We start from the raw sequence: 12311 nt of genomic DNA on the forward strand, positions 1-12311 counted from the left end.
AGATGCAAATCTTTGACATCATTCCCTTCTTAAAAACTCAATAATGTGGAATGCACAAAAAAATTCAAAAGACACCAAAAACATATTTTGTTTAATATTTAAACTTGCAAAATTGCCTATTTCAAATGATGATCAGTGATTGTTGTAGGTGAGTAGTCAGTATGTTTCCACTTCACAGTCAATGATTTTCACAGAAAATTACATACGTATAGCATTTTTACCATAATTAAGGGATAACTTAAAAATTTACAAGTTCAATCATTCAGTTTGTCATAAATGTGAAAAACTGTTGTGAAAAAATGGCATTGTATATGAACTCAATTATTTGTTACATTTATTTACTTGCATAAACTGGGAATTCTGAATAGCAAATCATCCACATGTTGCAAACTTCAGTGCTCTCAGTTTATCTTTGAAAGAATATGGGATTTTATGCCATATTTTTGTGTTGCATTCCCCAGAGCTTCTTAATGTTTTCACCATAAAGCAGTAATTGAGAAAACATGCCAGAAGATAACTTCCAAATCCGACAAAAACAGCAGCAATATTTTACCAGCCACTTCAACAGACATCTCTCCCCACGACTGCATAAAACTACACACAAGTTTAATATCAAAAAGCATTCCTTTGATAAGGTACATCATATAATTACAGACATAATGCCATGATGCTAATAGTGAACCACAAAAGAGGCACTATTCCTCAATTTGTAAATGATTATATCAAATCAAAATATATTATTATGCATAAAGGTGGTGACATTAAAAAAATTAATACACAGTTTCAAGATGTTTTTCTTCTTTCTTGAGACATGTAAAAGGCAAATTTGACCAGAACTTACTTAACACTTATAAAATGACTGAACTAAATATCACTAATATTTAATTTACATTATTATGCTATTTTGTGCTTGCTGAATGCAGAAGTAGTCTTACCAAGGTTGTAAGTTCTCAAGTTATTTTTCGTGTTAATGAGCTTTGGCAATGTGAAAAAAATGTAGGATTACATATATAAAATCAGATATGATTAAAAGCTACATCAGTTGGAGCGTGCTTGAAAGTGTCAGTTCACAGAAAACTAATTAGAGCCTGATAAAGTAAGCATCTACATCAGACAGAAATCCTCGTAAAATGGAACATTACTTTGAACAAATGAATAAACCTTGGATAGGACAAATTCCCTGATCTATCTAGGCCATAATGACACACAGTTCACAGCTAAAAAATTCAAAAGCCAAGTGGAATACAGTTACTAATTCCAAAGCTATTGAAACTGCAGTCCAAAGATTTACCCAGCTTTCAGCGGCAATGGCAGTATACGATATGTGTGAATTGTTACCAAATGAGATTTAGTTCAAATGGACTTTTGTCATTTCCATCTCATAACAAAATATACTTGCATTTGTATAGCTCTTTTCACCAGATGTCTCAAAGTACTTTAATTCAAGAAGTACCTCTGAAGTGTAATTACTGCAGTAATCATATGCCATAGGAACAAATCATTCAGCCCATCATGCCCATGTCAGTTCTTTGAGAAAGCTATCCAATTATTCCCACATCACAACTATTCCTATTAAGAGGTTCTGTTCCCTATCCAATGCCATCTTATCTTGATGCCATATTGCATTTCTCACAGCTCTGTCTCCTATACTATTTCCTTCCAATACACTTCTAGACCCCATTCCATATCCTAAACCAATCACAGACTTTTGTAACTCAGGAGACTGGCAGACTGTTTGTCCATGCTTGCTCTTTGAAAGTGGTATCCAATTATTCCTACTGCCCTTGTGTTCCCCATAGCACCATAGGAAATGCAACAATCAATTTGTACACAGGAGGGTCTCACAATCTTCATTGTGATAGTGACCAGAAAATCTGTTTTGCTGCTGTTGGTTGGGGGAAAAATATTGGACAAGACACCACTGATAACTCATCTCCTCTCCTTGAAAGATTGTCATGAGATCTTTTATGTCCAACTGAAAAGACAGATAGGGCCTTGTTTAACATTTGATTTATGACACAGCATTTCCAATAGTCCTACACACCACCAGTACTCCACTGAAGTTATAGTTTTGATTTTGTTCTCATTTTCTGAATTAGAACTTGAAACCAGAATTTTAGACTCAGAACATTATCAAATGAAGCATAGCTGATACATTTGAATATACTTATGCCTTATGCACAAGAAAAATGCACTTTTTAAAAGTATAATGCATTCTTATGAATAAGACATAGTCCACCCAGGAGATGTCTGCAAGAGTTGCTCAGGGTAGTGGCCTAGGCCCAATCATCTTCAGCTGCTTCTTCCCCTCACCATGAAGTCAAAAGTGGAGAGGTTCACTGATATTCGCACAGCATTCAGTACATTTGTGACTCCTAGGATACTGAAGCAGTCCATGTTCATATTGAGTAAGACTTAGACAATATCTAGGTTTGAGCTGAGAAGTGATAAGTAACATTCACACCGCATACACACACCAGGCAATGATAATCTCCAACAAGAGATAATCAAATTATCCTTCCTTCACATTAAATGGTACTATCATTACTGAATCCCATATTGTCACCATCTTGGGAGTTACCATTGATCAGAAGTTAACCTGGATCATCAAAACATATAGTGGCTACAGTAGCAAGTCTGAAGTTGGGAATTCTATGATGAATAACTAACCTCCTGACTTCCTAATGCCTGTTCACCATGCACAATGCACAATTGGGAGGGTGGTAAAATATTTTTCACTTGCCTAGATGAGTGCAGCTCCAACAATAGTCAAGAAGCTTGACACCACCAGAACAAAGCAACCCACTTGATTGGCACCACATCCACAACTTTCAATATTTATTCAATTATCATTAACACTCAGTATCAGCAGTATGTACCATCTACAAGATGCACTGTAGTAACACACCAAGGCTTCTTCAACCGTACCTTCCAAATCCATGACAACAACCAACTAGAAGAGCAAAGGAAGCAGATACATGGGATGACCACCAGCAGCAAGTTCCCTTCCAACTCACACACCATCAAGAACTGGAAATATATTGCCATTCCTTTACCATTGTTGGATCAAATCCTGGAACTCCCTTCTTAACAGCACTCCAAGCACTGCAATGGTTCAAGAAGGCAGTTCACCACGACCTTCTCCAGGGCAATTAGGGATGAACATAAATGCTGGCCAGCAGCACCCACAGCTCATGAACAAATAAAAAGAAATTTGTACATTTGTCACTTGTGTGTCACCTTGTTCATCACTTGGGGTATTTGGAATTACTCCAGTTGATGTGTAGGTGACTCCTAAGCCTGGTCTGTGTCTGAAAGGTTCGGCTGCAAACAGGAAAGGATACTGCAAACAATAGAGATTTGGATCATTTCAGATTGCCATTTGATTTCCTCTCCTTGTGTTGTTTTCGCTGCCTCTGAAATCGATTTGGTTTCAAAGAAAGTTGCACTTTTTAAAATTTGGTTACAGTGATTGCAGTGATCCTGAGTACACTTCTCCTCGGATTTAAAGTCAAACCTTCAAACTGTTCTTGCAGCTTTTCATTTGACTGTCTTGAAATCATACCCCAGACACACAAACTCTGCATAGAAGATTCAGTCTTGTAAGCAAGTGTCGGACATTCTGGCACAATGGCCAGCTAACTCTGTTGTCAATACCTCACTATGGTGTGGGCATTTGGCTTAACAGTTCAGTGGATCAACTCAGTGCCTGGTAATTGGCTGGCCACCTGATCTTCTGAAGTCTCCGAAGGCAGTTCAAGTGAAAGTGATTGAGCTTCTTAGAATGATGCTCGTCCAGAGTTCAAGCATTACATCTGAAGAACAGAGTGAACAGGATGATCGGTTAACAGATTTTTAATTTGGTAGACAGACTTATTCTTCTTCGTTCCTCGACTGATGTTTGAAATTGTCAAAGGTTACACATGCTTTGACAAGTCTTGCATGTGTCTTATCATTGATATAGGCAGCTCGAGAGAATGTGCTTTGAGATAAATGAATTTATCTGTGACTGACAGGTTAGGCACTCAGATATTGGGCTTGAGATAAGTCTTTCTGGAACAGGGTGGTACATTAACTCAGTTTTCTTCATGTTGATTGTGAGGTCAAAATTGTTGCAAACATTGGATAGCAAGTCCATACTGTATTGCACACTTAGCTATGTATCAGCATCTAATGCACAGTATTGTCAAAATAGAAAATTTTAAATTATCTCCATGGAGATTTTGGTGTTTTCCCAAGGTCACTTTAGTTTGAGCAGCTCCCTGTCCATCTGATATTTTATTTTGATGCTTGGATGCTCATCGCAAAGCAAAGCAATCTAAAGATACTTGACCTTGGCACAACATCACTCTTTACTCCCTTAGTGGTAAGTTATAATTCAGTCACCAGCATCCAGGACATGATGTTACAAGACTGTAATGAGTTTCTGAGATTAATTAATCTCTCTGATGGTTTCCAATGGGCCCCACAAATGACTGTGTCAAAAGTTTTGGTTATGTCAACAAAACACAGTGTAGCGGTTTCAAGTTATGTTCTTGGCATTTTACCTGGAGCTATCCAACAGCAATCAATGGTTCCTTACCCTTTTTTGAAACTACATTGACTCTGGATCAGATGCTGGTCAAGATATTGGACCTAAAGATTCAATTGGATTCTGGTGAAGCTTTTGCTGCTGATGGAGAGGAGTGAGCTTCCTCTATAATTATCACACGTTTGGTGAGTTTTATCCCTCTTCAATAGATGGACAATGGAGGGAACTTTGTTTTTTTTTGTGGCTTATTTTTTTTCTTCCACTTAGACGGAAAGAGTTTGGCAAACCTTAAAGTCAGGCATTGGCCTCCAGACTTCTAACCTTCTGCTGAGGTAATATCAGCTCCTGGAGCTTTGCCACTAGATCAGAGTTTGATAACATTTGTTGTGTCTAACTATCTGGGAGGTATGTCAACAGAGCAGCTGATAGAAACCTATGGCAGCTTTTCATTGCTTTTTCACTGATGGTTCAGAGCTGATGGAGAAGGTGCTTAAAGTGCTTTTTACACCTTAACTGAACTTGGACTTTAACTGCAAACAGTCAACATTGAAGATTGGCAATGAACCAAGGGCCTGTAGATAAACATAAAATAAAATGCAAAGTGTCTTCCAGTCTTCATTGGCTGAAGTTCATCGGATTTCTGATTAGCCATCCATTTTATGTCTATCAGAGCTTACACTGAACAGTTTTGCAGATGTTTCTGGCTGCACCACTATTCAGGTAAAATCCTGTCAATGTGACATTCTTTTTTGAATTGCTTTTCGTGTTATTGAATGAATCTTGATGCTGGCCAGAGGTAGGGCCAAAGGCCATAGGAATGCTGAAGTGTACTACATCCCTGAAGTTTGCCCAATTGTTCTCAGTGCAGTGAGTGTCCATTTTCATTGTACACCAGAGACTCTCAAGTTTATCTGAGAGAGATTCCTTCATGACCTCCTGTTTAGAACTTTGAGAGATTGAGTCAGTTCTGGATCTTCAAGCAATATGTTCATTGATTTTAATATTTATTCCTTCAAGCTCCTTAAGAATCCTATATGTTTCAATGAGATCATCTCTCATTCTTCTAAACTCCAGTGAGTCAAATCCCAACCTGTTTAACCTTTGCACATAAGACAATCCCTCCATACAGGGAATGATCTTAGTGAACCTTCTCTTAACTGCCTCCAATTAAATGAAATTAGATTAGATTAGATTACTTACAGTGTGGAAACAGGCCCTTTGGCCCAACAAGTCCACACCGCCCCGCCGAAGCGCAACCCACCCATACCCCTTCCCTAAGGCTACGGGCAATTTAGCATGGCCAATTCACCTGACCTGCACATCTTTGGACTGTGGGAGGAAACCGGAGCACCCGGAGGAAACCCACGCAGACACGGGGAGAATATGCAAACTCCACACAGTCAGTTGACTGAGGCGGGAATTGAACCCAGGTCTCTGGCGCTGTGAGGCAGCAGTGCTAACCACTGTGCCACCGTGCCGCCCTAAATCTTTCCGTAAAAACTGCTCACCATACTACAGATATGGTCTCACCAGCATCTTGTACAGTTGTAGTAAGACTTCTCTACTCTTATACTCCAATGCCATTGAAATAAGAAACAAACATTCCATTAGCCTTCCTGGTTACCTGCTACACTTGTATGCTAGCTTTCTGTGTTTCATATATAAATACCTGCAAGTCTCTTTGAGTTAATGACACAAAACTGGGTGGAACAATAGTTGTGAGGACAATGCAAGAGGGCTTCATGACACTAGAATATTGAAGATGCAATATATAATGTGAATAAATGTGAAGTTATTCACTTTGGGAGAAAAAAAGCAGAAAGACTGAAATGGTGAGATGTTGGAAGTGCAGGTTTCCAAAGAGACTTGGGTATTGTGGTCCATGAGGTACTAAAAGTTAGCTTGCTGGTCCAGTTAGTGATTAGCCAAGTGGTGTCTTGGTCTTCACTACAATGTAATTTGAGTTCAGAAGTAAAGGTGTCCTGCTACGATTCTGCACAGCATTGGTGAGACCGTTCCTGGAGTATTGTGTAAAATTTTGGATCCTTATCAAAGGAAAGATATATTCATCAGAGAGGGAATGCAATAAAGGTTCACCAGATTAATCTCTGGGATGCTAGGATTGTATTATGCAGAGAGATTGAGGGATTTTGGTCTGTTTTCTCTAGAATTTAGAAGATTGTGGGATGACCTGATTTAAATTGACAAGCTTTTTACAGTTCGTGACAAGGTGGATATTTCTTCTCGTTGGTGAGTATAAAACTGACGATAAGGTGTGGCCACTCCAATGGGGAGGAAATTTTTCATTCACAATGTTTTGAACTTTCCAGCTTTCACAGCCTTCCGATATTGAGTAAGTTGAAGATAGAAATCAATCCATTTCTAGAGACTAATATCATCAAGGGATATAGGGATGGCTTAGGAGATTGGTATTGAGGTAAATGATCATCCAAATGATCTAAGTGAATGACAGAGCAAGCTAGATAGGTTTAATGGTCTACTCTTCTTTCTGTATGCCTATATTCTATACCAATAGCAATACTGTTTTCAAATAACTCCACAGAGGCCATATCCCTCACCAAGTCACTCTTTATTTACACTTGTAGATCCCTTGACTATAGTAATGCCTGATACAGAGTCAGGCATCACAGTGTCAGTATCCCTGACAATCAACCTTTTTATGTCAGCCAGGGTTTTCTGATTGCATCAGATTAACAGCTTCAATCAGGGAATTCATATTCTGAGGTCCAGCTGGCTTATTACAATCACCATGGTTGACTCCTAAAAGCCCTCGTAACTATTCAATTGTTTCAAACTCTTAGAAAGAAATTAAACCAGATGAACCTGTTAACTTTGTACCAAAATGACAATGGCAAACACAGCCCTGTCGATTCTGAAAAATCTCACCTTAATAACATCTAGGGGTAGTGCCAAAATTGGGACAGCTATCCCACAGACTAACCAAGCAACTGCCTGACAGAGTTATATTAACGGAATCATACGTTACAATGTCTAAGACACCATCACCATTCCTGAATATACCATGTCCCATTGGCATATTAGCACAATGTATTGCTAATATATTTTGTAATATTTCACGTCTGTTGTTATAGCATCAGTTGTTTCTCATAAAATTGTCGTATTTCAATTGTACTGTTTTGTCAAAATCTGAAATTTTAAGCAATGACTGGGAATCATGTTCCAAGTGTTTTAGACAGTATATAGTTTAATATTTCAGCGGCTTTGTGCAGAAGACAACTACTCAAGTTTCTGCAGTACTCAATATTAACCATACTCCCCGACAGCTAGTCGAAATATGTGGAAGAAAGAGTGATGTTGGAGGGCTACACTGCATTCCCAAGGTGTTTGCAGCTTCAATCTTAGATTGGACTAGCGAGCTGTGCAGCTCCCATGCAACCAGTGGTCTACTTTATGAAAATAAGGGTGGCTCAGTTGCATTATTAGCACCAAAAATCCATCTAAAGGTGAAATCATAGGTTACCCACATGGAGCCAAGCTCTTCTGCAAGAAATTGCATGAAACAATAGAGTCACCAAAAATTATCCCTTTGTTGTTAACTGTGATTCCTAATGGGCGAATAGGAACAAAATTGTTCTTCAGGAACAATTAAAGGAATCCTTGGACATTTCCAGCCTCAGCCTTCCTGCTCCTTCTGATAACATACCCTTTGCAGACTGATCAATTTCATCTATTCTTATGCCAGGGAATATCTCTTTGGGTCTCAATGGCATCACCCCCCCCCCCCCCCCCACCCCACTTCTCCCCACCATCCACCCTAACCTCACTCCCACAAACTGACTTTGACATTCCAGGCAGTGTGTAGAGCAGGATTTTGGGCAGTACCTGTACCCATTATTAAAAGACAATATTTTATCACTAAAACCACATCCCAAGCCAACTGATTGAAATTAATTTATTAAAATCTGCTAACTTTAAACAGTAAAACAACCCCATGCATGGGGCATAATACAACAATGGGGAAAAAGAATAAATGTATGGAGAATGTATTTTGGTTATCTCTACGTATTCAACAAGGCTAGTACCTCAGTTTTCCAAATGTGGATCTTATATGTCCATGTTGAGCAATGTCTAAAGTCAGAACTTTCATATCCTTTGTATTCAAATCTACTTTTCTGTGCACAAAAGCAATATGTGACAGAGTTTTAATAAAAGACATGTTGCAACATATTAAAACTTAGTGATGATGTGATAAGGGACCGACTTGTCCTTGTTTTTAAATTAGTGAAAGCTGGAATGCAAGTGTAGAAAACAGTTTATCACAAGACAATTTGAGCGCAGGAGCAAAAATGACTTGCTTCAATTGTATCGATCACTGATGAGGCAGCAAATGGAGTAAATATTGTGTGTAGCTCTGGTACCTTTGCCTGAGGTAAGATGTACTCACCCTAGAAAGTGGAGTTTCAGCAGACTAATTCCAAGGAATGGTGGGACTGAGTCATAAAGACAGATTGAGGAGACTTTGTATTCTTTGCAGTTTAAAAGAATGAAAGATGATCTCATAGAAACTTACAAAATGTTTAAATGGACAGACAAAGTAGATGCAGAGTGGATGTTTCCCCTGGCTGTGAGGTCAAGAACAAGGGGACACAGGCTTAGACTTAAAGACAACCCATTTAATCCTGAGCTGAGGAGCAAGTTGTTTAAAGAGCAGTGAACATTGGAAGCACAGTTATTAAGTAAGTTTGTGACAGAGACTGAGAAATTTCAAGTTATGAATGGCATTGAGGAATATTGGGATGAAGCAGAAATATGGCACTGAGGTGGTTCATCAACCACATCTTTGCGGTTGGGCAGGTTTTAGTGGCTGAATGGCCTATTCCTGCTCCTATCTCCAATAGCAGAATTAGTTTCTCACTGAAACCTACATCTTAAAGAAGGTGATATTAGTAGATATTAGTAGTAAAGCAAAGTGAACAAAAGGTTTTAAGAATATTTCCCTATTTTAAGCTATGGATTTCACTTCACAAGATTTTGTGGCAATGACAAAGAATTCACATGTCAATGCCACATAATTTTGCCATAACTGTTACAATACTGGAATTTATGCTACTGAATACAGAATGTCATAACTTCTGTATGATATCACTTGCTTATTGACTGAGATGCAGTATTTTGTAAAAAAAAAAGTGCAAGGCAAACTGCTATACTTACATTACAAGTTACTATCTTGATATCATTCCAATCACTTTGGTCTATAACACAGGAAATGTATTTTGCAATGATAAGAAATATTTTTTCATGTGTAGGTTGGTAAGCTATATGTTACACTATTGTACGCAAGCTACAGATTTTTCCTTCCTAGTCAAAATAGCTGAATCCCATATCCATGTCTTATTGTCAACTTACCAAAAACAGGTGCAATTTCTTACACTTTTGCCTGGTTTGTCTGAAATAATTGTATCAGCTTTACTAAGATGAGCACAAAACACAAGGGATTCTGTAAAAGCAAAAAGGCAATTTTAACTGGGGTGAACACAATTTAAAAATATCAGCCAGCTATCATCCATGTAAAATGGTTGCTGCATAAATATTTATAAAATTGAACATTGATACAATGGAGAAGTAAGTATGTTGAACTTAGATCTCCTCCATATTTGCATTCATAGGTACACATATTAATAATGAAGCCTAAATGCTTGCAGAATTCTGCGTTGCACATCCAAGTAAAAGGCACAATCTCCTTAATGACTTTCTGTTGTCTTTCAAACCCTCTGATCATGTGCATCTCCAAACATGAACCAGCTTCCCTGCTCTGCCCTCCATACCAAAGCTACAGAGCTTCATGTATGAGCTTCCACGATATTTTTTTAAATTCATTCATGGGATGTGGGTGTTTCTAGCTGAGGGGGTCAGCATCTGTTTCTCATCCCTTGATCTGTAGTCCCATTTCAGAGGGTAATTAAGAGTCAACCACATTGCTGTCAGCCTGAAATCATATTGGGGGGAGAGTGGTGTGGGGAAAAACCAGGTAAGGACAAGATTTATTTCCCTAAAGGGCATTAGGGAACCAGAAGAGGTTTTTTTCTCCAACATTGGTCTTCATTCGACTTTCAATCCCAGATTTTTATTAAATTCAAATTTCACTATCTGCCATGCTAAGTTTCAAACCCTTGTACCAAACAGCCTGGGGTTCTGGAATACTTCTCCAGTGCCTGGTGGCTCAGTGGTTAGCATTGCTGCCTGACAGCACCAGGGTCCCAGGTTTGATTCCACCTTCGGGTGACTGTCCGTGTGGGTTTTCTCCGGGTGCTCCTGTTTCCTCCCACAGTCCAAAGATGTGCAGGTCAGGTGAATTGTCCATAGTGTGAGGTGCATTAGTCAGAGGGAAGTGGGTCTGGGTGGGTTACTCTTCGGAGGGTCGGTGTGGATTGGTTGGGCCGAAGGGCCTGTTTCCACACTGTAAGTAATCTAATATAAACCTTAGTGGGCAGCACAGTGGCTAAGTGGTTAGCACTGCTGCCTTACACTACCAGGGTCCCAGCCTCAGGCGACTGTCTGTGTGGAGTTTGCACATTCTCCCCTGTCTGTGTGGGTTTCCTCTGGGTGCTCCGGTTTCCTCCTACAATCCAAAGATGTGCAGATTAGGTGAATTGGCCATGCTAAATTGCCTGTGGTGTTAGGTACGTTATTCAGGGGTAAATGGGTCTGGGTGGCTTGCTCTTTGGTGTGGACTTGTTGGGCCGAAGGGCCTGTTTCCACACTGTTGGGAATCTAGTATTATCACTACGTCACTGTCTCCTTGCTGTGCTTGCTAAGAAGCTGAATCTTACAGTACTTTAGTTTTGTTTTTTTTTACTTGTGCTCATTGAGATCTGCACTTTATTTACTTTGTTTTATTTAAGTGTATTTTAAGGTATTTGAAACATGAATTGAAGAACTCACCTGATTTGTTTTTATTTGTTGTTGATGCATAGGTATTATTGGCAAGATCAGAGATTGGCATCCATCTCAAATTGATTGAAGAGGTAGTGATCAGCTATGTTCTTGAACCATGTGGTGTAAGTACATCTACAAAAGTGTTAGAGAGGAAGTTCCACAATTTTGATTCTGTGACAGTGAGGGAAGAGTGATATAGTAGGAGAAAGTGAGGACTGCAGATGCTGGAGACTTGTAGAGTGAGGAAGAGAGCTGCTCCTTAGATGCTGCCTGACCTGCTGCGCTTTTCCAGCATCACATTTTCAGCTTTCAAGAGTGATATAGTTCCAAGTAAGGCTGATGTGTGACTTGGAGAAAAGCATGCAGATACTTGTGTTCACGTGCATACTGCTTTGTGGTTGAGATCATAGGAAAGGGCTGTGAAATGAGCGCTGTTGAGTTGTTGCTTTGCATCTTGTACGTAGTACACACTGTTGCCACAATGCACTGTTGATATAGGGTGTGAACGTTTAAAATGGTGTGCCAATTAAACAGCAGTCTTTGTCCTGACTGATACTGAGCTTCTTACAGCTACAATCATGCAAGAATGTCAGCCATATGCTAACATACTCTTGACTTGAGCCATGTAGACAGCAGAATTTGAAGGTAGATTTCCAGCTTCTGATTTGAAGCTTTTAAAGAACAACAGAGGATTACTAAGAAGGATTACAGAGAAAAAATTAGGTACGAAGGTAAACTGGCCAAAAAATATAAAGGAGGATAATAAAAGATTTTTTAGGTATGTGAAAGGCAAAAAAATGGTTAAGACTAAAATTGGGCCCTTGAAGACAGAAACAGGGGAATATATTACAGGGAACAAAGA

At 39.1% G+C, this 12311-nt stretch overlaps 2 long non-coding RNA genes across 2 annotated transcripts in view; one reads left to right on the plus strand and one right to left on the minus strand.

Annotated features, from left to right (window-relative positions):
• LOC140476421 (uncharacterized) overlaps positions 1–12311 on the minus strand; it is a 242749-nt gene that overhangs the window by 194075 nt on the left and 36363 nt on the right. The gene's annotated exons all lie outside the window — the stretch shown is intronic.
• Positions 1–12311, plus strand: part of LOC140475940 (uncharacterized) — a 48346-nt gene that overhangs the window by 978 nt on the left and 35057 nt on the right. The gene's annotated exons all lie outside the window — the stretch shown is intronic.

Source organism: Chiloscyllium punctatum, chromosome 4 (genome assembly GCF_047496795.1).
Source record: "Chiloscyllium punctatum isolate Juve2018m chromosome 4, sChiPun1.3, whole genome shotgun sequence".
NCBI lineage: Eukaryota > Metazoa > Chordata > Chondrichthyes > Orectolobiformes > Hemiscylliidae > Chiloscyllium > Chiloscyllium punctatum.